The 16,035-nt window shown below is 47.1% G+C and overlaps 56 non-coding genes and 6 pseudogenes across 56 annotated transcripts in view; all 62 read left to right on the top strand.

Annotated features, from left to right (window-relative positions):
* Positions 1-290: 290 nt before the first annotated feature.
* On the top strand, positions 291-409 carry LOC141356389 (5S ribosomal RNA). The gene has a single exon (XR_012362848.1). It is a non-coding gene; the product is annotated as a 5S ribosomal RNA (ribosomal RNA).
* Positions 410-539: 130 nt separating this feature from the next.
* On the top strand, positions 540-657 carry LOC141354323 (5S ribosomal RNA; annotated as a pseudogene).
* A 141-nt stretch (positions 658-798) lies between these two features.
* On the top strand, positions 799-917 carry LOC141356388 (5S ribosomal RNA). Its single transcript, XR_012362847.1, has one exon. It is a non-coding gene; the product is annotated as a 5S ribosomal RNA (ribosomal RNA).
* A 140-nt stretch (positions 918-1,057) lies between these two features.
* On the top strand, positions 1,058-1,177 carry LOC141358409 (5S ribosomal RNA). Its single transcript, XR_012364904.1, has one exon. It is a non-coding gene; the product is annotated as a 5S ribosomal RNA (ribosomal RNA).
* A 141-nt stretch (positions 1,178-1,318) lies between these two features.
* Positions 1,319-1,437, top strand: LOC141356965 (5S ribosomal RNA). Its single transcript, XR_012363437.1, has one exon. It is a non-coding gene; the product is annotated as a 5S ribosomal RNA (ribosomal RNA).
* A 141-nt stretch (positions 1,438-1,578) lies between these two features.
* On the top strand, positions 1,579-1,697 carry LOC141356387 (5S ribosomal RNA). Its single transcript, XR_012362846.1, has one exon. It is a non-coding gene; the product is annotated as a 5S ribosomal RNA (ribosomal RNA).
* A 141-nt stretch (positions 1,698-1,838) lies between these two features.
* Positions 1,839-1,958, top strand: LOC141353934 (5S ribosomal RNA; annotated as a pseudogene).
* Positions 1,959-2,099: 141 nt separating this feature from the next.
* Positions 2,100-2,218, top strand: LOC141356386 (5S ribosomal RNA). Its single transcript, XR_012362845.1, has one exon. It is a non-coding gene; the product is annotated as a 5S ribosomal RNA (ribosomal RNA).
* Positions 2,219-2,359: 141 nt separating this feature from the next.
* On the top strand, positions 2,360-2,478 carry LOC141356384 (5S ribosomal RNA). Its single transcript, XR_012362843.1, has one exon. It is a non-coding gene; the product is annotated as a 5S ribosomal RNA (ribosomal RNA).
* A 141-nt stretch (positions 2,479-2,619) lies between these two features.
* Positions 2,620-2,738, top strand: LOC141358156 (5S ribosomal RNA). The gene has a single exon (XR_012364644.1). It is a non-coding gene; the product is annotated as a 5S ribosomal RNA (ribosomal RNA).
* A 129-nt stretch (positions 2,739-2,867) lies between these two features.
* LOC141356383 (5S ribosomal RNA) lies at positions 2,868-2,986 on the top strand. Its single transcript, XR_012362842.1, has one exon. It is a non-coding gene; the product is annotated as a 5S ribosomal RNA (ribosomal RNA).
* A 141-nt stretch (positions 2,987-3,127) lies between these two features.
* On the top strand, positions 3,128-3,246 carry LOC141356382 (5S ribosomal RNA). The gene has a single exon (XR_012362841.1). It is a non-coding gene; the product is annotated as a 5S ribosomal RNA (ribosomal RNA).
* A 141-nt stretch (positions 3,247-3,387) lies between these two features.
* Positions 3,388-3,506, top strand: LOC141356381 (5S ribosomal RNA). Its single transcript, XR_012362840.1, has one exon. It is a non-coding gene; the product is annotated as a 5S ribosomal RNA (ribosomal RNA).
* A 141-nt stretch (positions 3,507-3,647) lies between these two features.
* LOC141353677 (5S ribosomal RNA) lies at positions 3,648-3,766 on the top strand (annotated as a pseudogene).
* Positions 3,767-3,895: 129 nt separating this feature from the next.
* LOC141356380 (5S ribosomal RNA) lies at positions 3,896-4,014 on the top strand. The gene has a single exon (XR_012362839.1). It is a non-coding gene; the product is annotated as a 5S ribosomal RNA (ribosomal RNA).
* Positions 4,015-4,155: 141 nt separating this feature from the next.
* Positions 4,156-4,274, top strand: LOC141358296 (5S ribosomal RNA). The gene has a single exon (XR_012364786.1). It is a non-coding gene; the product is annotated as a 5S ribosomal RNA (ribosomal RNA).
* A 141-nt stretch (positions 4,275-4,415) lies between these two features.
* Positions 4,416-4,534, top strand: LOC141356378 (5S ribosomal RNA). Its single transcript, XR_012362837.1, has one exon. It is a non-coding gene; the product is annotated as a 5S ribosomal RNA (ribosomal RNA).
* Positions 4,535-4,674: 140 nt separating this feature from the next.
* On the top strand, positions 4,675-4,793 carry LOC141356377 (5S ribosomal RNA). Its single transcript, XR_012362836.1, has one exon. It is a non-coding gene; the product is annotated as a 5S ribosomal RNA (ribosomal RNA).
* A 141-nt stretch (positions 4,794-4,934) lies between these two features.
* On the top strand, positions 4,935-5,053 carry LOC141356376 (5S ribosomal RNA). Its single transcript, XR_012362835.1, has one exon. It is a non-coding gene; the product is annotated as a 5S ribosomal RNA (ribosomal RNA).
* A 141-nt stretch (positions 5,054-5,194) lies between these two features.
* On the top strand, positions 5,195-5,313 carry LOC141356375 (5S ribosomal RNA). The gene has a single exon (XR_012362834.1). It is a non-coding gene; the product is annotated as a 5S ribosomal RNA (ribosomal RNA).
* A 141-nt stretch (positions 5,314-5,454) lies between these two features.
* On the top strand, positions 5,455-5,573 carry LOC141356374 (5S ribosomal RNA). Its single transcript, XR_012362833.1, has one exon. It is a non-coding gene; the product is annotated as a 5S ribosomal RNA (ribosomal RNA).
* Positions 5,574-5,703: 130 nt separating this feature from the next.
* LOC141356372 (5S ribosomal RNA) lies at positions 5,704-5,822 on the top strand. The gene has a single exon (XR_012362831.1). It is a non-coding gene; the product is annotated as a 5S ribosomal RNA (ribosomal RNA).
* Positions 5,823-5,963: 141 nt separating this feature from the next.
* On the top strand, positions 5,964-6,082 carry LOC141356371 (5S ribosomal RNA). The gene has a single exon (XR_012362830.1). It is a non-coding gene; the product is annotated as a 5S ribosomal RNA (ribosomal RNA).
* Positions 6,083-6,223: 141 nt separating this feature from the next.
* Positions 6,224-6,342, top strand: LOC141356370 (5S ribosomal RNA). Its single transcript, XR_012362829.1, has one exon. It is a non-coding gene; the product is annotated as a 5S ribosomal RNA (ribosomal RNA).
* A 141-nt stretch (positions 6,343-6,483) lies between these two features.
* LOC141356369 (5S ribosomal RNA) lies at positions 6,484-6,602 on the top strand. The gene has a single exon (XR_012362828.1). It is a non-coding gene; the product is annotated as a 5S ribosomal RNA (ribosomal RNA).
* Positions 6,603-6,731: 129 nt separating this feature from the next.
* Positions 6,732-6,850, top strand: LOC141358427 (5S ribosomal RNA). The gene has a single exon (XR_012364922.1). It is a non-coding gene; the product is annotated as a 5S ribosomal RNA (ribosomal RNA).
* A 141-nt stretch (positions 6,851-6,991) lies between these two features.
* Positions 6,992-7,110, top strand: LOC141356368 (5S ribosomal RNA). Its single transcript, XR_012362827.1, has one exon. It is a non-coding gene; the product is annotated as a 5S ribosomal RNA (ribosomal RNA).
* Positions 7,111-7,239: 129 nt separating this feature from the next.
* LOC141358095 (5S ribosomal RNA) lies at positions 7,240-7,358 on the top strand. The gene has a single exon (XR_012364584.1). It is a non-coding gene; the product is annotated as a 5S ribosomal RNA (ribosomal RNA).
* A 141-nt stretch (positions 7,359-7,499) lies between these two features.
* Positions 7,500-7,618, top strand: LOC141356367 (5S ribosomal RNA). The gene has a single exon (XR_012362826.1). It is a non-coding gene; the product is annotated as a 5S ribosomal RNA (ribosomal RNA).
* A 141-nt stretch (positions 7,619-7,759) lies between these two features.
* LOC141357475 (5S ribosomal RNA) lies at positions 7,760-7,878 on the top strand. Its single transcript, XR_012363962.1, has one exon. It is a non-coding gene; the product is annotated as a 5S ribosomal RNA (ribosomal RNA).
* A 141-nt stretch (positions 7,879-8,019) lies between these two features.
* LOC141356366 (5S ribosomal RNA) lies at positions 8,020-8,138 on the top strand. The gene has a single exon (XR_012362825.1). It is a non-coding gene; the product is annotated as a 5S ribosomal RNA (ribosomal RNA).
* A 129-nt stretch (positions 8,139-8,267) lies between these two features.
* LOC141356365 (5S ribosomal RNA) lies at positions 8,268-8,386 on the top strand. The gene has a single exon (XR_012362824.1). It is a non-coding gene; the product is annotated as a 5S ribosomal RNA (ribosomal RNA).
* Positions 8,387-8,515: 129 nt separating this feature from the next.
* On the top strand, positions 8,516-8,634 carry LOC141356364 (5S ribosomal RNA). The gene has a single exon (XR_012362823.1). It is a non-coding gene; the product is annotated as a 5S ribosomal RNA (ribosomal RNA).
* A 141-nt stretch (positions 8,635-8,775) lies between these two features.
* Positions 8,776-8,894, top strand: LOC141356363 (5S ribosomal RNA). The gene has a single exon (XR_012362822.1). It is a non-coding gene; the product is annotated as a 5S ribosomal RNA (ribosomal RNA).
* A 141-nt stretch (positions 8,895-9,035) lies between these two features.
* Positions 9,036-9,154, top strand: LOC141356361 (5S ribosomal RNA). Its single transcript, XR_012362820.1, has one exon. It is a non-coding gene; the product is annotated as a 5S ribosomal RNA (ribosomal RNA).
* A 141-nt stretch (positions 9,155-9,295) lies between these two features.
* On the top strand, positions 9,296-9,414 carry LOC141353676 (5S ribosomal RNA; annotated as a pseudogene).
* A 129-nt stretch (positions 9,415-9,543) lies between these two features.
* Positions 9,544-9,662, top strand: LOC141356360 (5S ribosomal RNA). The gene has a single exon (XR_012362819.1). It is a non-coding gene; the product is annotated as a 5S ribosomal RNA (ribosomal RNA).
* A 141-nt stretch (positions 9,663-9,803) lies between these two features.
* Positions 9,804-9,922, top strand: LOC141358295 (5S ribosomal RNA). The gene has a single exon (XR_012364785.1). It is a non-coding gene; the product is annotated as a 5S ribosomal RNA (ribosomal RNA).
* Positions 9,923-10,063: 141 nt separating this feature from the next.
* LOC141356359 (5S ribosomal RNA) lies at positions 10,064-10,182 on the top strand. The gene has a single exon (XR_012362818.1). It is a non-coding gene; the product is annotated as a 5S ribosomal RNA (ribosomal RNA).
* Positions 10,183-10,322: 140 nt separating this feature from the next.
* LOC141356358 (5S ribosomal RNA) lies at positions 10,323-10,441 on the top strand. The gene has a single exon (XR_012362817.1). It is a non-coding gene; the product is annotated as a 5S ribosomal RNA (ribosomal RNA).
* A 141-nt stretch (positions 10,442-10,582) lies between these two features.
* LOC141356357 (5S ribosomal RNA) lies at positions 10,583-10,701 on the top strand. Its single transcript, XR_012362816.1, has one exon. It is a non-coding gene; the product is annotated as a 5S ribosomal RNA (ribosomal RNA).
* A 141-nt stretch (positions 10,702-10,842) lies between these two features.
* Positions 10,843-10,961, top strand: LOC141356356 (5S ribosomal RNA). Its single transcript, XR_012362815.1, has one exon. It is a non-coding gene; the product is annotated as a 5S ribosomal RNA (ribosomal RNA).
* Positions 10,962-11,102: 141 nt separating this feature from the next.
* LOC141356355 (5S ribosomal RNA) lies at positions 11,103-11,221 on the top strand. Its single transcript, XR_012362814.1, has one exon. It is a non-coding gene; the product is annotated as a 5S ribosomal RNA (ribosomal RNA).
* Positions 11,222-11,350: 129 nt separating this feature from the next.
* On the top strand, positions 11,351-11,469 carry LOC141356354 (5S ribosomal RNA). Its single transcript, XR_012362813.1, has one exon. It is a non-coding gene; the product is annotated as a 5S ribosomal RNA (ribosomal RNA).
* A 141-nt stretch (positions 11,470-11,610) lies between these two features.
* LOC141356353 (5S ribosomal RNA) lies at positions 11,611-11,729 on the top strand. The gene has a single exon (XR_012362812.1). It is a non-coding gene; the product is annotated as a 5S ribosomal RNA (ribosomal RNA).
* A 141-nt stretch (positions 11,730-11,870) lies between these two features.
* On the top strand, positions 11,871-11,989 carry LOC141356352 (5S ribosomal RNA). Its single transcript, XR_012362811.1, has one exon. It is a non-coding gene; the product is annotated as a 5S ribosomal RNA (ribosomal RNA).
* Positions 11,990-12,130: 141 nt separating this feature from the next.
* On the top strand, positions 12,131-12,249 carry LOC141357200 (5S ribosomal RNA). The gene has a single exon (XR_012363683.1). It is a non-coding gene; the product is annotated as a 5S ribosomal RNA (ribosomal RNA).
* Positions 12,250-12,378: 129 nt separating this feature from the next.
* Positions 12,379-12,497, top strand: LOC141354102 (5S ribosomal RNA; annotated as a pseudogene).
* Positions 12,498-12,638: 141 nt separating this feature from the next.
* LOC141356351 (5S ribosomal RNA) lies at positions 12,639-12,757 on the top strand. The gene has a single exon (XR_012362810.1). It is a non-coding gene; the product is annotated as a 5S ribosomal RNA (ribosomal RNA).
* Positions 12,758-12,886: 129 nt separating this feature from the next.
* LOC141356350 (5S ribosomal RNA) lies at positions 12,887-13,005 on the top strand. The gene has a single exon (XR_012362809.1). It is a non-coding gene; the product is annotated as a 5S ribosomal RNA (ribosomal RNA).
* Positions 13,006-13,146: 141 nt separating this feature from the next.
* On the top strand, positions 13,147-13,265 carry LOC141356349 (5S ribosomal RNA). The gene has a single exon (XR_012362808.1). It is a non-coding gene; the product is annotated as a 5S ribosomal RNA (ribosomal RNA).
* Positions 13,266-13,406: 141 nt separating this feature from the next.
* LOC141356348 (5S ribosomal RNA) lies at positions 13,407-13,525 on the top strand. Its single transcript, XR_012362807.1, has one exon. It is a non-coding gene; the product is annotated as a 5S ribosomal RNA (ribosomal RNA).
* Positions 13,526-13,666: 141 nt separating this feature from the next.
* LOC141357036 (5S ribosomal RNA) lies at positions 13,667-13,785 on the top strand. The gene has a single exon (XR_012363509.1). It is a non-coding gene; the product is annotated as a 5S ribosomal RNA (ribosomal RNA).
* A 128-nt stretch (positions 13,786-13,913) lies between these two features.
* Positions 13,914-14,032, top strand: LOC141356347 (5S ribosomal RNA). The gene has a single exon (XR_012362806.1). It is a non-coding gene; the product is annotated as a 5S ribosomal RNA (ribosomal RNA).
* A 141-nt stretch (positions 14,033-14,173) lies between these two features.
* LOC141356346 (5S ribosomal RNA) lies at positions 14,174-14,292 on the top strand. The gene has a single exon (XR_012362805.1). It is a non-coding gene; the product is annotated as a 5S ribosomal RNA (ribosomal RNA).
* A 141-nt stretch (positions 14,293-14,433) lies between these two features.
* On the top strand, positions 14,434-14,552 carry LOC141353373 (5S ribosomal RNA). Its single transcript, XR_012360469.1, has one exon. It is a non-coding gene; the product is annotated as a 5S ribosomal RNA (ribosomal RNA).
* A 141-nt stretch (positions 14,553-14,693) lies between these two features.
* On the top strand, positions 14,694-14,812 carry LOC141356345 (5S ribosomal RNA). The gene has a single exon (XR_012362804.1). It is a non-coding gene; the product is annotated as a 5S ribosomal RNA (ribosomal RNA).
* Positions 14,813-14,941: 129 nt separating this feature from the next.
* On the top strand, positions 14,942-15,060 carry LOC141354163 (5S ribosomal RNA; annotated as a pseudogene).
* Positions 15,061-15,201: 141 nt separating this feature from the next.
* On the top strand, positions 15,202-15,320 carry LOC141356344 (5S ribosomal RNA). The gene has a single exon (XR_012362803.1). It is a non-coding gene; the product is annotated as a 5S ribosomal RNA (ribosomal RNA).
* A 129-nt stretch (positions 15,321-15,449) lies between these two features.
* LOC141356343 (5S ribosomal RNA) lies at positions 15,450-15,568 on the top strand. Its single transcript, XR_012362802.1, has one exon. It is a non-coding gene; the product is annotated as a 5S ribosomal RNA (ribosomal RNA).
* Positions 15,569-15,709: 141 nt separating this feature from the next.
* LOC141357061 (5S ribosomal RNA) lies at positions 15,710-15,828 on the top strand. Its single transcript, XR_012363536.1, has one exon. It is a non-coding gene; the product is annotated as a 5S ribosomal RNA (ribosomal RNA).
* Positions 15,829-15,969: 141 nt separating this feature from the next.
* The window catches only part of LOC141357371 (5S ribosomal RNA), a 119-nt gene continuing 53 nt past the window's right edge, over positions 15,970-16,035 (top strand). The window contains exon 1 of the ribosomal RNA XR_012363859.1: positions 15,970-16,035. This exon is cut by the window's right edge and continues 53 nt beyond it. This is a non-coding gene — a ribosomal RNA (5S ribosomal RNA).

Genomic DNA, 16,035 nt, shown 5'->3' with positions numbered 1-16,035 from the left:
GAAATTATGTAATTGTGTGAATATGATTTTTATAATAAAAAAAAAAAAAAAAGCACGCCCGCTCTCGTCTGATCTCGGAAGCCAAGCAGGGTCGGGCCTGGTTAGTACTTGGATGGGAGACCGCCTGGGAATACCAGGTGCTGTAAGCATTTAATTCTTTATTTAATTAATTATTTAATTATTTATTCATATAATTTTTTTCCAGAAATGCATCCTTTCTGTAAGCGTTCGCCGATGGCATGGCGTTGCCACATTAGTCTTGAAGTGGCTCTCGAATCGAGTCAGCGCTCGCTTACGGCCACACCACCCTGAGCACGCCCGCTCTCGTCTGATCTCGGAAGCCAAGCAGGGTCGGGCCTGGTTAGTACTTGGATGGGAGACCGCCTGGGAATACCAGGTGCTGTAAGCATTTAATTAATTATTTAATTATTTATTCATATAATTTTTTTTCCAGAAATGCATCCTTTCTGTAAGCGTTCGCCGATGGCATGGCGTTGCCACATTAGTCTTGAAGTGGCTCTCGAATCGAGTCAGCGCTCGCTTAAGGCCACACCACCCTGAGCACGCCCGCTCTCGTCTGATCTCGGAAGCCAAGCAGGTCGGGCCTGGTTAGTACTTGGATGGGAGACCGCCTGGGAATACCAGGTGCTGTAAGCATTCAATTCTTTATTTAATTAATTATTTAATTATTTATTCATATAATTTTTTTCCAGAAATGCATCCTTTCTGTAAGCGTTCGCCGATGGCATGGCGTTGCCACATTAGTCTTGAAGTGGCTCTCGAATCGAGTCAGCGCTCGCTTACGGCCACACCACCCTGAGCACGCCCGCTCTCGTCTGATCTCGGAAGCCAAGCAGGGTCGGGCCTGGTTAGTACTTGGATGGGAGACCGCCTGGGAATACCAGGTGCTGTAAGCATTTAATTCTTTTTTAATTAATTATTTAATTATTTATTCATATAATTTTTTTCCAGAAATGCATCCTTTCTGTAAGCGTTCGCCGATGGCATGGCGTTGCCACATTAGTCTTGAAGTGGCTCTCGAATCGAGTCAGCGCTCGCTTACGGCCACACCACCCTGAGCACGCCCCGCTCTCGTCTGATCTCGGAAGCCAAGCAGGGTCGGGCCTGGTTAGTACTTGGATGGGAGACCGCCTGGGAATACCAGGTGCTGTAAGCATTTAATTCTTTATTTAATTAATTATTTAATTATTTATTCATATGATTTTTTTCCAGAAATGCATCCTTTCTGTAAGCGTTCGCCGATGGCATGGCGTTGCCACATTAGTCTTGAAGTGGCTCTCGAATCGAGTCAGCGCTCGCTTACGGCCACACCGCCCTGAGCACGCCCGCTCTCGTCTGATCTCGGAAGCCAAGCAGGGTCGGGCCTGGTTAGTACTTGGATGGGAGACCGCCTGGGAATACCAGGTGCTGTAAGCATTTAATTCTTTATTTAATTAATTATTTAATTATTTATTCATATAATTTTTTTCCAGAAATGCATCCTTTCTGTAAGCGTTCGCCGATGGCATGGCGTTGCCACATTAGTCTTGAAGTGGCTCTCGAATCGAGTCAGCGCTCGCTTACGGCCACACCACCCTGAGCACGCCCGCTCTCGTCTGATCTCGGAAGCCAAGCAGGGTCGGGCCTGGTTAGTACTTGGATGGGAGACCGCCTGGGAATACCAGGTGCTGTAAGCATTTAATTCTTTATTTAATTAATTATTTAATTATTTATTCATATAATTTTTTTCCAGAAATGCATCCTTTCTGTAAGCGTTCGCCGATGGCATGGCGTTGCCACATTAGTCTTGAAGTGGCTCTCGAATCGAGTCAGCGCTCGCTTACGGCCACACCACCCTGAGCACGCCCGCTCTCGTCTGATCTCGGAAGCCCAAGCAGGGTCGGGCCTGGTTAGTACTTGGATGGGAGACCGCCTGGGAATACCAGGTGCTGTAAGCGTTTGATTCTTTATTTAATTAATTATTTAATTATTTATTCATATAATTTTTTTCCAGAAATGCATTCTTTCTGTAAGCGTTCGCCGATGGCATGGCGTTGCCACATTAGTCTTGAAGTGGCTCTCGAATCGAGTCAGCGCTCGCTTACGGCCACACCACCCTGAGCACGCCCGCTCTCGTCTGATCTCGGAAGCCAAGCAGGGTCGGGCCTGGTTAGTACTTGGATGGGAGACCGCCTGGGAATACCAGGTGCTGTAAGCATTTAATTCTTTATTTAATTAATTATTTAATTATTTATTCATATAATTTTTTTCCAGAAATGCATCCTTTCTGTAAGCGTTCGCCGATGGCATGGCGTTGCCACATTAGTCTTGAAGTGGCTCTCGAATCGAGTCAGCGCTCGCTTACGGCCACACCACCCTGAGCACGCCCGCTCTCGTCTGATCTCGGAAGCCAAGCAGGGTCGGGCCTGGTTAGTACTTGGATGGGAGACCGCCTGGGAATACCAGGTGCTGTAAGCATTTAATTCTTTATTTAATTAATTATTTAATTATTTATTCATATAATTTTTTTCCAGAAATGCATCCTTTCTGTAAGCGTTCGCCGATGGCATGGCGTTGCCACATTAGTCTTGAAGTGGCTCTCGAATCGAGTCAGCGCTCGCTCACGGCCACACCACCCTGAGCACGCCCGCTCTCGTCTGATCTCGGAAGCCAAGCAGGGTCGGGCCTGGTTAGTACTTGGATGGGAGACCGCCTGGGAATACCAGGTGCTGTAAGCATTTAATTAATTATTTATTTATTTATTCATATAATTTTTTTCCAGAAATGCATCCTTTCTGTAAGCGTTCGCCGATGGCATGGCGTTGCCACATTAGTCTTGAAGTGGCTCTCGAATCGAGTCAGCGCTCGCTTACGGCCACACCACCCTGAGCACGCCCGCTCTCGTCTGATCTCGGAAGCCAAGCAGGGTCGGGCCTGGTTAGTACTTGGATGGGAGACCGCCTGGGAATACCAGGTGCTGTAAGCATTTAATTCTTTATTTAATTAATTATTTAATTATTTATTCATATAATTTTTTTCCAGAAATGCATCCTTTCTGTAAGCGTTCGCCGATGGCATGGCGTTGCCACATTAGTCTTGAAGTGGCTCTCGAATCGAGTCAGCGCTCGCTTACGGCCACACCACCCTGAGCACGCCCGCTCTCGTCTGATCTCGGAAGCCAAGCAGGGTCGGGCCTGGTTAGTACTTGGATGGGAGACCGCCTGGGAATACCAGGTGCTGTAAGCATTTAATTCTTTATTTAATTAATTATTTAATTATTTATTCATATAATTTTTTTCCAGAAATGCATCCTTTCTGTAAGCGTTCGCCGATGGCATGGCGTTGCCACATTAGTCTTGAAGTGGCTCTCGAATCGAGTCAGCGCTCGCTTACGGCCACACCACCCTGAGCACGCCCGCTCTCGTCTGATCTCGGAAGCCAAGCAGGGTCGGGCCTGGTTAGTACTTGGATGGGAGACCGCCTGGGAATACCAGGTGCTGTAAGCATTTAATTCTTTATTTAATTAATTATTTAATTATTTATTCATATAATTTTTTTCCAGAAATGCATCCTTTCTGTAAGCGTTCGCCGATGGCATGGCGTTGCCACATTAGTCTTGAAGTGGCTCTCGAATCGAGTCAGCGTTCGCTTACGGCCACACCACCCTGAGCACGCCCGCTCTCGTCTGATCTCGGAAGCCAAGCAAGGTCGGGCCTGTTTAGTACTTGGATGGGAGACCGCCTGGGAATACCAGGTGCTGTAAGCATTTAATTAATTATTTAATTATTTATTCATATAATTTTTTTCCAGAAATGCATCCTTTCTGTAAGCGTTCGCTGATGGCATGGCGTTGCCACATTAGTCTTGAAGTGGCTCTCGAATCGAGTCAGCGCTCGCTTACGGCCACACCACCCTGAGCACGCCCGCTCTCGTCTGATCTCGGAAGCCAAGCAGGGTCGGGCCTGGTTAGTACTTGGATGGGAGACCGCCTGGGAATACCAGGTGCTGTAAGCATTTAATTCTTTATTTAATTAATTATTTAATTATTTATTCATATAATTTTTTTCCAGAAATGCATCCTTTCTGTAAGCGTTCGCCGATGGCATGGCGTTGCCACATTAGTCTTGAAGTGGCTCTCGAATCGAGTCAGCGCTCGCTTACGGCCACACCACCCTCAGCACGCCCGCTCTCGTCTGATCTCGGAAGCCAAGCAGGGTCGGGCCTGGTTAGTACTTGGATGGGAGACCGCCTGGGAATACCAGGTGCTGTAAGCATTTAATTCTTTATTTAATTAATTATTTAATTATTTATTCATATAATTTTTTTCCAGAAATGCATCCTTTCTGTAAGCGTTCGCCGATGGCATGGCGTTGCCACATTAGTCTTGAAGTGGCTCTCGAATCGAGTCAGCGCTCGCTTACGGCCACACCACCCTGAGCACGCCCGCTCTCGTCTGATCTCGGAAGCCAAGCAGGGTCGGGCCTGGTTAGTACTTGGATGGGAGACCGCCTGGGAATACCAGGTGCTGTAAGCATTTAATTCTTTTTTAATTAATTATTTAATTATTTATTCATATAATTTTTTTCCAGAAATGCATCCTTTCTGTAAGCGTTCGCCGATGGCATGGCGTTGCCACATTAGTCTTGAAGTGGCTCTCGAATCGAGTCAGCGCTCGCTTACGGCCACACCACCCTGAGCACGCCCGCTCTCGTCTGATCTCGGAAGCCAAGCAGGGTCGGGCCTGGTTAGTACTTGGATGGGAGACCGCCTGGGAATACCAGGTGCTGTAAGCATTTAATTCTTTATTTAATTAATTATTTAATTATTTATTCATATAATTTTTTTCCAGAAATGCATCCTTTCTGTAAGCGTTCGCCGATGGCATGGCGTTGCCACATTAGTCTTGAAGTGGCTCTCGAATCGAGTCAGCGCTCGCTTACGGCCACACCACCCTGAGCACGCCCGCTCTCGTCTGATCTCGGAAGCCAAGCAGGGTCGGGCCTGGTTAGTACTTGGATGGGAGACCGCCTGGGAATACCAGGTGCTGTAAGCATTTAATTCTTTATTTAATTAATTATTTAATTATTTATTCATATAATTTTTTTCCAGAAATGCATCCTTTCTTTAAGCGTTCGCCGATGTCATGGCGTTGCCACATTAGTCTTGAAGTGGCTCTCGAATCGAGTCAGCGCTCGCTTACGGCCACACCACCCTGAGCACGCCCGCTCTCGTCTGATCTCGGAAGCCAAGCAGGGTCGGGCCTGGTTAGTACTTGGATGGGAGACCGCCTGGGAATACCAGGTGCTGTAAGCATTAAATTCTTTATTTAATTAATTATTTAATTATTTATTCATATAATTTTTTTCCAGAAATGCATCCTTTCTGTAAGCGTTCGCCGATGGCATGGCGTTGCCACATTAGTCTTAATGTGGCTCTCGAATCGAATCATCGCTCGCTTACGGCCACACCACCCTGAGCACGCCCGCTCTCGTCTGATCTCGGAAGCCAAGCAGGGTCGGGCCTGGTTAGTACTTGGATGGGAGACCGCCTGGGAATACCAGGTGCTGTAAGCATTTAATTAATTATTTATTTATTTATTCATATAATTTTTTTTCCAGAAATGCATCCTTTCTGTAAGCGTTCGCCGATGGCATGGCGTTGCCACATTAGTCTTGAAGTGGCTCTCGAATCGAGTCAGCGCTCGCTTACGGCCACACCACCCTGAGCACGCCCGCTCTCGTCTGATCTCGGAAGCCAAGCAGGGTCGGGCCTGGTTAGTACTTGGATGGGAGACCGCCTGGGAATACCAGGTGCTGTAAGCATTTAATTCTTTATTTAATTAATTATTTAATTATTTATTCATATAATTTTTTTCCAGAAATGCATCCTTTCTGTAAGCGTTCGCCGATGGCATGGCGTTGCCACATTAGTCTTGAAGTGGCTCTCGAATCGAGTCAGCGCTCGCTTACGGCCACACCACCCTGAGCACGCCCGCTCTCGTCTGATCTCGGAAGCCAAGCAGGGTCGGGCCTGGTTAGTACTTGGATGGGAGACCGCCTGGGAATACCAGGTGCTGTAAGCATTTAATTCTTTATTTAATTAATTATTTAATTATTTATTTATATAATTTTTTTCCAGAAATGCATCCTTTCTGTAAGCGTTCGCCGATGGCATGGCGTTGCCACATTAGTCTTGAAGTGGCTCTCGAATCGAGTCAGCGCTCGCTTACGGCCACACCACCCTGAGCACGCCCGCTCTCGTCTGATCTCGGAAGCCAAGCAGGGTCGGGCCTGGTTAGTACTTGGATGGGAGACCGCCTGGGAATACCAGGTGCTGTAAGCATTTAATTCTTTATTTAATTAATTATTTAATTATTTATTCATATAATTTTTTTCCAGAAATGCATCCTTTCTGTAAGCGTTCGCCGATGGCATGGTGTTGCCACATTAGTCTTGAAGTGGCTCTCGAATCGAGTCAGCGCTCGCTTACGGCCACACCACCCTGAGCACGCCCGCTCTCGTCTGATCTCGGAAGCCAAGCAGGGTCGGGCCTGGTTAGTACTTGGATGGGAGACCGCCTGGGAATACCAGGTGCTGTAAGCATTTAATTAATTATTTAATTATTTATTCATATAATTTTTTTCCAGAAATGCATCCTTTCTGTAAGCGTTCGCCGATGGCATGCCGTTGCCACATTAGTCTTGAAGTGGCTCTCGAATCGAGCCAGCGCTCGCTTACGGCCACACCACCCTGAGCACGCACGCTCTCGTCTGATCTCGGAAGCCAAGCAGGGTCGGGCCTGGTTAGTACTTGGATGGGAGACCGCCTGGGAATACCAGGTGCTGTAAGCATTTAATTCTTTATTTAATTAATTATTTAATTATTTATTCATATAATTTTTTTCCAGAAATGCATCCTTTCTGTAAGCGTTCGCCGATGGCATGGTGTTGCCACATTAGTCTTGAAGTGGCTCTCGAATCGAGTCAGCGCTCGCTTACGGCCACACCACCCTGAGCACGCCCGCTCTCGTCTGATCTCGGAAGCCAAGCAGGGTCGGGCCTGGTTAGTACTTGGATGGGAGACCGCCTGGGAATACCAGGTGCTGTAAGCATTTAATTAATTATTTAATTATTTATTCATATAATTTTTTTTCAGAAATGCATCCTTTCTGTAAGCGTTCGCCGATGGCATGCCGTTGCCACATTAGTCTTGAAGTGGCTCTCGAATCGAGCCAGCGCTCGCTTACGGCCACACCACCCTGAGCACGCCCGCTCTCGTCTGATCTTGGAAGCCAAGCAGGGTCGGGCCTGGTTAGTACTTGGATGGGAGACCGCCTGGGAATACCAGGTGCTGTAAGCATTTAATTCTTTATTTAATTAATTATTTAATTATTTATTCATATAATTTTTTTCCAGAAATGCATCCTTTCTGTAAGCGTTCGCCGAAGGCATGGCGTTGCCACATTAGTCTTGAAGTGGCTCTCGAATCGAGTCAGCGCTCGCTTACGGCCACACCACCCTGAGCACGCCCGCTCTCGTCTGATCTCGGAAGCCAAGCAGGGTCGGGCCTGGTTAGTACTTGGATGGGAGACCGCCTGGGAATACCAGGTGCTGTAAGCATTTAATTCTTTATTTAATTAATTATTTAATTATTTATTCATATAATTTTTTTCCAGAAATGCATCCTTTCTGTAAGCGTTCGCCGATGGCATGGCGTTGCCACATTAGTCTTGAAGTGGCTCTCGAATCGAGTCAGCGCTCGCTTACGGCCACACCACCCTGAGCACGCCCGCTCTCGTCTGATCTCGGAAGCCAAGCAGGGTCGGGCCTGGTTAGTACTTGGATGGGAGACCGCCTGTGAATACCAGGTGCTGTAAGCATTAAATTCTTTATTTAATTAATTATTTAATTATTTATTCATATAATTTTTTTCCAGAAATGCATCCTTTCTGTAAGCGTTCGCCGATGGCATGGCGTTGCCACATTAGTCTTGAAGTGGCTCTCGAATCGAATCATCGCTCGCTTACGGCCACACCACCCTGAGCACGCCCGCTCTCGTCTGATCTCGGAAGCCAAGCAGGGTCGGGCCTGGTTAGTACTTGGATGGGAGACCGCCTGGGAATACCAGGTGCTGTAAGCATTTAATTAATTATTTATTTATTTATTCATATAATTTTTTTCCAGAAATGCATCCTTTCTGTAAGCGTTCGCCGATGGCATGGCGTTGCCACATTAGTCTTGAAGTGGCTCTCGAATCGAGTCAGCGCTCGCTTACGGCCACACCACCCTGAGCACGCCCGCTCTCGTCTGATCTCGGAAGCCAAGCAGGGTCGGGCCTGGTTAGTACTTGGATGGGAGACCGCCTGGGAATACCAGGTGCTGTAAGCATTTAATTAATTATTTATTTATTTATTCATATAATTTTTTTCCAGAAATGCATCCTTTCTGTAAGCGTTCGCCGATGGCATGGCGTTGCCACATTAGTCTTGAAGTGGCTCTCGAATCGAGTCAGCGCTCGCTTACGGCCACACCACCCTGAGCACGCCCGCTCTCGTCTGATCTCGGAAGCCAAGCAGGGTCGGGCCTGGTTAGTACTTGGATGGGAGACCGCCTGGGAATACCAGGTGCTGTAAGCATTTAATTCTTTATTTAATTAATTATTTAATTATTTATTCATATAATTTTTTTCCAGAAATGCATCCTTTCTGTAAGCGTTCGCCGATGGCATGGCGTTGCCACATTAGTCTTGAAGTGGCTCTCGAATCGAGTCAGCGCTCGCTTACGGCCACACCACCCTGAGCACGCCCGCTCTCGTCTGATCTCGGAAGCCAAGCAGGGTCGGGCCTGGTTAGTACTTGGATGGGAGACCGCCTGGGAATACCAGGTGCTGTAAGCATTTAATTCTTTATTTAATTAATTATTTAATTATTTATTCATATAATTTTTTTCCAGAAATGCATCCTTTCTGTAAGCGTTCGCCGATGGCATGGCGTTGCCACATTAGTCTTGAAGTGGCTCTCGAATCGAGTCAGCGCTCGCTTACGGCCACACCACCCTGAGCACGCCCGCTCTCGTCTGATCTCGGAAGCCAAGCAGGGTCGGGCCTGGTTAGTACTTGGATGGGAGACCGCCTGGGAATACCAGGTGCTGTAAGCATTTAATTCTTTATTTAATTAATTATTTAATTATTTATTCATATAATTTTTTTCCAGAAATGCATCCTTTCTGTAAGCGTTCGCCGATGGCATGGCGTTGCCACATTAGTCTTGAAGTGGCTCTCGAATCGAGTCAGCGTTCGCTTACGGCCACACCACCCTGAGCACGCCCGCTCTCGTCTGATCTCGGAAGCCAAGCAAGGTCGGGCCTGTTTAGTACTTGGATGGGAGACCGCCTGGGAATACCAGGTGCTGTAAGCATTTAATTAATTATTTAATTATTTATTCATATAATTTTTTTCCAGAAATGCATCCTTTCTGTAAGCGTTCGCTGATGGCATGGCGTTGCCACATTAGTCTTGAAGTGGCTCTCGAATCGAGTCAGCGCTCGCTTACGGCCACACCACCCTGAGCACGCCCGCTCTCGTCTGATCTCGGAAGCCAAGCAGGGTCGGGCCTGGTTAGTACTTGGATGGGAGACCGCCTGGGAATACCAGGTGCTGTAAGCATTTAATTCTTTATTTAATTAATTATTTAATTATTTATTCATATAATTTTTTTCCAGAAATGCATCCTTTCTGTAAGCGTTCGCCGATGGCATGGCGTTGCCACATTAGTCTTGAAGTGGCTCTCGAATCGAGTCAGCGCTCGCTTACGGCCACACCACCCTCAGCACGCCCGCTCTCGTCTGATCTCGGAAGCCAAGCAGGGTCGGGCCTGGTTAGTACTTGGATGGGAGACCGCCTGGGAATACCAGGTGCTGTAAGCATTTAATTCTTTATTTAATTAATTATTTAATTATTTATTCATATAATTTTTTTCCAGAAATGCATCCTTTCTGTAAGCGTTCGCCGATGGCATGGCGTTGCCACATTAGTCTTGAAGTGGCTCTCGAATCGAGTCAGCGCTCGCTTACGGCCACACCACCCTGAGCACGCCCGCTCTCGTCTGATCTCGGAAGCCAAGCAGGGTCGGGCCTGGTTAGTACTTGGATGGGAGACCGCCTGGGAATACCAGGTGCTGTAAGCATTTAATTCTTTTTTAATTAATTATTTAATTATTTATTCATATAATTTTTTTCCAGAAATGCATCCTTTCTGTAAGCGTTCGCCGATGGCATGGCGTTGCCACATTAGTCTTGAAGTGGCTCTCGAATCGAGTCAGCGCTCGCTTACGGCCACACCACCCTGAGCACGCCCGCTCTCGTCTGATCTCGGAAGCCAAGCAGGGTCGGGCCTGGTTAGTACTTGGATGGGAGACCGCCTGGGAATACCAGGTGCTGTAAGCATTTAATTCTTTATTTAATTAATTATTTAATTATTTATTCATATAATTTTTTTCCAGAAATGCATCCTTTCTGTAAGCGTTCGCCGATGGCATGGCGTTGCCACATTAGTCTTGAAGTGGCTCTCGAATCGAGTCAGCGCTCGCTTACGGCCACACCACCCTGAGCACGCCCGCTCTCGTCTGATCTCGGAAGCCAAGCAGGGTCGGGCCTGGTTAGTACTTGGATGGGAGACCGCCTGGGAATACCAGGTGCTGTAAGCATTTAATTCTTTATTTAATTAATTATTTAATTATTTATTCATATAATTTTTTTCCAGAAATGCATCCTTTCTTTAAGCGTTCGCCGATGTCATGGCGTTGCCACATTAGTCTTGAAGTGGCTCTCGAATCGAGTCAGCGCTCGCTTACGGCCACACCACCCTGAGCACGCCCGCTCTCGTCTGATCTCGGAAGCCAAGCAGGGTCGGGCCTGGTTAGTACTTGGATGGGAGACCGCCTGGGAATACCAGGTGCTGTAAGCATTAAATTCTTTATTTAATTAATTATTTAATTATTTATTCATATAATTTTTTTCCAGAAATGCATCCTTTCTGTAAGCGTTCGCCGATGGCATGGCGTTGCCACATTAGTCTTAATGTGGCTCTCGAATCGAATCATCGCTCGCTTACGGCCACACCACCCTGAGCACGCCCGCTCTCGTCTGATCTCGGAAGCCAAGCAGGGTCGGGCCTGGTTAGTACTTGGATGGGAGACCGCCTGGGAATACCAGGTGCTGTAAGCATTTAATTAATTATTTATTTATTTATTCATATAATTTTTTTCCAGAAATGCATCCTTTCTGTAAGCGTTCGCCGATGGCATGGCGTTGCCACATTAGTCTTGAAGTGGCTCTCGAATCGAGTCAGCGCTCGCTTACGGCCACACCACCCTGAGCACGCCCGCTCTCGTCTGATCTCGGAAGCCAAGCAGGGTCGGGCCTGGTTAGTACTTGGATGGGAGACCGCCTGGGAATACCAGGTGCTGTAAGCATTTAATTCTTTATTTAATTAATTATTTAATTATTTATTCATATAATTTTTTTCCAGAAATGCATCCTTTCTGTAAGCGTTCGCCGATGGCATGGCGTTGCCACATTAGTCTTGAAGTGGCTCTCGAATCGAGTCAGCGCTCGCTTACGGCCACACCACCCTGAGCACGCCCGCTCTCGTCTGATCTCGGAAGCCAAGCAGGGTCGGGCCTGGTTAGTACTTGGATGGGAGACCGCCTGGGAATACCAGGTGCTGTAAGCATTTAATTCTTTATTTAATTAATTATTTAATTATTTATTTATATAATTTTTTTCCAGAAATGCATCCTTTCTGTAAGCGTTCGCCGATGGCATGGCGTTGCCACATTAGTCTTGAAGTGGCTCTCGAATCGAGTCAGCGCTCGCTTACGGCCACACCACCCTGAGCACGCCCGCTCTCGTCTGATCTCGGAAGCCAAGCAGGGTCGGGCCTGGTTAGTACTTGGATGGGAGACCGCCTGGGAATACCAGGTGCTGTAAGCATTTAATTCTTTATTTAATTAATTATTTAATTATTTATTCATATAATTTTTTTCCAGAAATGCATCCTTTCTGTAAGCGTTCGCCGATGGCATGGTGTTGCCACATTAGTCTTGAAGTGGCTCTCGAATCGAGTCAGCGCTCGCTTACGGCCACACCACCCTGAGCACGCCCGCTCTCGTCTGATCTCGGAAGCCAAGCAGGGTCGGGCCTGGTTAGTACTTCGATGGGAGACCGCCTGGGAATACCAGGTGCTGTAAGCATTTAATTAATTATTTAATTATTTATTCATATAATTTTTTTCCAGAAATGCATCCTTTCTGTAAGCGTTCGCCGATGGCATGCCGTTGCCACATTAGTCTTGAAGTGGCTCTCGAATCGAGCCAGCGCTCGCTTACGGCCACACCACCCTGAGCACGCACGCTCTCGTCTGATCTCGGAAGCCAAGCAGGGTCGGGCCTGGTTAGTACTTGGATGGGAGACCGCCTGGGAATACCAGGTGCTTTAAGCATTTAATTCTTTATTTAATTAATTATTTAATTATTTATTCATATAATGTTTTTCCAGAAATGCATCCTTTCTGTAAGCGTTCGCCGATGGCATGGTGTTGCCACATTAGTCTTGAAGTGGCTCTCGAATCGAGTCAGCGCTCGCTTACGGCCACACCACCCTGAGCACGCCCGCTCTCGTCTGATCTCGGAAGCCAAGCAGGGTCGGGCCTGGTTAGTACTTGGATGGGAGACCGCCTGGGAATACCAGGTGCTGTAAGCATTTAATTAATTATTTAATTATTTATTCATATAATTTTTTTCCAGAAATGCATCCTTTCTGTAAGCGTTCGCCGATGGCATGCCGTTGCCACATTAGTCTTGAAGTGGCTCTCGAATCGAGCCAGCGCTCGCTTACGGCCACACCACCCTGAGCACGCCCGCTCTCGTCTGATCTCGGAAGCCAAGCAGGGTCGGGCCTGGTTAGTACTTGGATGGGAGACCGCCTGGGAATACCAGGTGCTGTAAGCATTTAATTCTTTATTTAATTAATTATTTAATTATTTATTCATATAATTTTTTTCCAGAAATGCATCCTTTCTGTAAGCGTTCGCCGAAGGCATGGCGTTGCCACATTAGTCTTGAAGTGGCTCTCGAATCGAGTCAGCGCTCGCTTACGGCCACACCACCCTGAGCACGCCCGCTCTCGTCTGATCTCGGAAGCCAAGCAGGGTCGGGCCTGGTTAGTACTTGGATGGGAGACCGCCTGGGAATACCAGGTGCTGTAAGCATTTAATTCTTTATTTAATTAATTATTTAATTATTTATTCATATAATTTTTTTCCAGAAATGCATCCTTTCTGTAAGCGTTCGCCGATGGCATGGCGTTGCCACATTAGTCTTGAAGTGGCTCTCGAATCGAGTCAGCGCTCGCTTACGGCCACACCACCCTGAGCACGCCCGCTCTCGTCTGATCTCGGAAGCCAAGCAGGGTCGGGCCTGGTTAGTACTTGGATGGGAGACCGCCTGGGAATACCAGGTGCTGTAAGCATTAAATTCTTTATTTAATTAATTATTTAATTATTTATTCATATAATTTTTTTCCAGAAATGCATCCTTTCTGTAAGCGTTCGCCGATGGCATGGCGTTGCCACATTAGTCTTGAAGTGGCTCTCGAATCGAATCATCGCTCGCTTACGGCCACACCACCCTGAGCACGCCCGCTCTCGTCTGATCTCGGAAGCCAAGCAGGGTCGGGCCTGGTTAGTACTTGGATGGGAGACCGCATGGGAATACCAGGTGCTGTAAGCATTTAATTAATTATTTATTTATTTATTCATATAATTTTTTCCAGAAATGCATCCTTTCTGTAAGCGTTCGCCGATGGCATGGCGTTGCCACATTAGTCTTGAAGTGGCTCTCGAATCGAGTCAGCGCTCGCTTACGGCCACACCACCCTGAGCACGCCCGCTCTCGTCTGATCTCGGAAGCCAAGCAGGGTCGGGCCTGGTTAGTACTTGGATGGGAGACCGCCTGGGAATACCAGGTGCTGTAAGCATTTAATTCTTTATTTAATTAATTATTTAATTATTTATTCATATAATTTTTTTCCAGAAATGCATCCTTTCTGTAAGCGTTCGCCGATGGCATGGCGTTGCCACATTAGTCTTGAAGTGGCTCTCGAATCGAGTCAGCGCTCGCTTACGGCCACACCACCCTGAGCACGCCCGCTCTCGTCTGATCTCGGAAGCCAAGCAGGGTCGGGCCTGGTTAGTACTTGGATGGGAGACCGCCTGGGAATACCAGGTGCTGTAAGCATTTAATTCTTTATTTAATTAATTATTTAATTATTTATTTATATAATTTTTTTCCAGAAATGCATCCTTTCTGTAAGCGTTCGCCGATGGCATGGCGTTGCCACATTAGTCTTGAAGTGGCTCTCGAATCGAGTCAGCGCTCGCTTACGGCCACACCACCCTGAGGACGCCCGCTCTCGTCTGATCTCGGAAGCCAAGCAGGGTCGGGCCTGGTTAGTACTTGGAGGGGAGACCGCCTGGGAATACCAGGTGCTGTAAGCATTTAATTCTTTATTTAATTAATTATTTAATTATTTATTCATATAATTTTTTTCCAGAAATGCATCCTTTCTGTAAGCGTTCGCCGATGGCATGGTGTTGCCACATTAGTCTTGAAGTGGCTCTCGAATCGAGTCAGCGCTCGCTTACGGCCACACCACCCTGAGCACGCCCGCTCTCGTCTGATCTCGGAAGCCAAGCAGGGTCGGGCCTGGTTAGTACTTGGATGGGAGACCGCCTGGGAATACCAGGTGCTGTAAGCATTTAATTAATTATTTAATTATTTATTCATATAATTTTTTTCCAGAAATGCATCCTTTCTGTAAGCGTTCGCCGATGGCATGCCGTTGCCACATTAGTCTTGAAGTGGCTCTCGAATCGAGCCAGCGCTCGCTTACGGCCACACCACCCTGAGCACGCACGCTCTCGTCTGATCTCGGAAGCCAAGCAGGGTCCGGCCTGGTTAGTACTTGGATGGGAGACCGCCTGGGAATACCAGGTGCTGTAAGCATTTAATTCTTTATTTAATTAATTATTTAATTATTTATTCATATAATTTTTTTCCAGAAATGCATCCTTTCTGTAAGCGTTCGCCGATGGCATGGTGTTGCCACATTAGTCTTGAAGTGGCTCTCGAATCGAGTCAGCGCTCGCTTACGGCCACACCACCCTGAGCACGCCCGCTCTCGTCTGATCTCGGAAGCCAAGCAGGGTCGGGCCTGGTTAGTACTTGGATGGGAGACCGCCTGGGAATACCAGGTGCTGTAAGCATTTAATTAATTATTTAATTATTTATTCATATAATTTTTTTCCAGAAATGCATCCTTTCTGTAAGCGTTCGCCGATGGCATGCCGTTGCCACATTAGTCTTGAAGTGGCTCTCGAATCGAGCCAGCGCTCGCTTACGGCCACACCACCCTGAGCACGCCCGCTCTCGTCTGATCTCGGAAGCCAAGCAGGGTCGGGCCTGGTTAGTACTTGGATGGGAGACCGCCTGGGAATACCAGGTGCTGTAAGCATTTAATTCTTTATTTAATTAATTATTTAATTATTTATTCATATAATTTTTTTCCAGAAATGCATCCTTTCTGTAAGCGTTCGCCGAAGGCATGGCGTTGCCACATTAGTCTTGAAGTGGCTCTCGAATCGAGTCAGCGCTCGCTTACGGCCACACCACCCTGAGCACGCCCGCTCTCGTCTGATCTCGGAAGCCAAGCAGGGTCGGGCCTGGTTAGTACTTGGATGGGAGACCGCCTGGGAATACCAGGTGCTGTAAGCGTTTGATTCTTTATTTAATTAATTATTTAATTATTTATTCATATAATTTTTTTCCAGAAATGCATTCTTTCTGTAAGCGTTCGCCGATGGCATGGCGTTGCCACATTAGTCTTGAAGTGGCTCTCGAATCGAGTCAGCGCTCGCTTACGGCCACACCACCCTGAGCACGCCCGCTCTCGTCTGATCTCGGAAGCCAAGCAGGGTCGGG

Source organism: Misgurnus anguillicaudatus, chromosome 21 (genome assembly GCF_027580225.2).
Source record: "Misgurnus anguillicaudatus chromosome 21, ASM2758022v2, whole genome shotgun sequence".
NCBI classification, from domain to species: domain Eukaryota; kingdom Metazoa; phylum Chordata; class Actinopteri; order Cypriniformes; family Cobitidae; genus Misgurnus; species Misgurnus anguillicaudatus.
The sequence above is the reverse complement of the archived record's forward strand: the minus strand, read 5'-3'. Positions and strand labels throughout refer to the sequence as shown.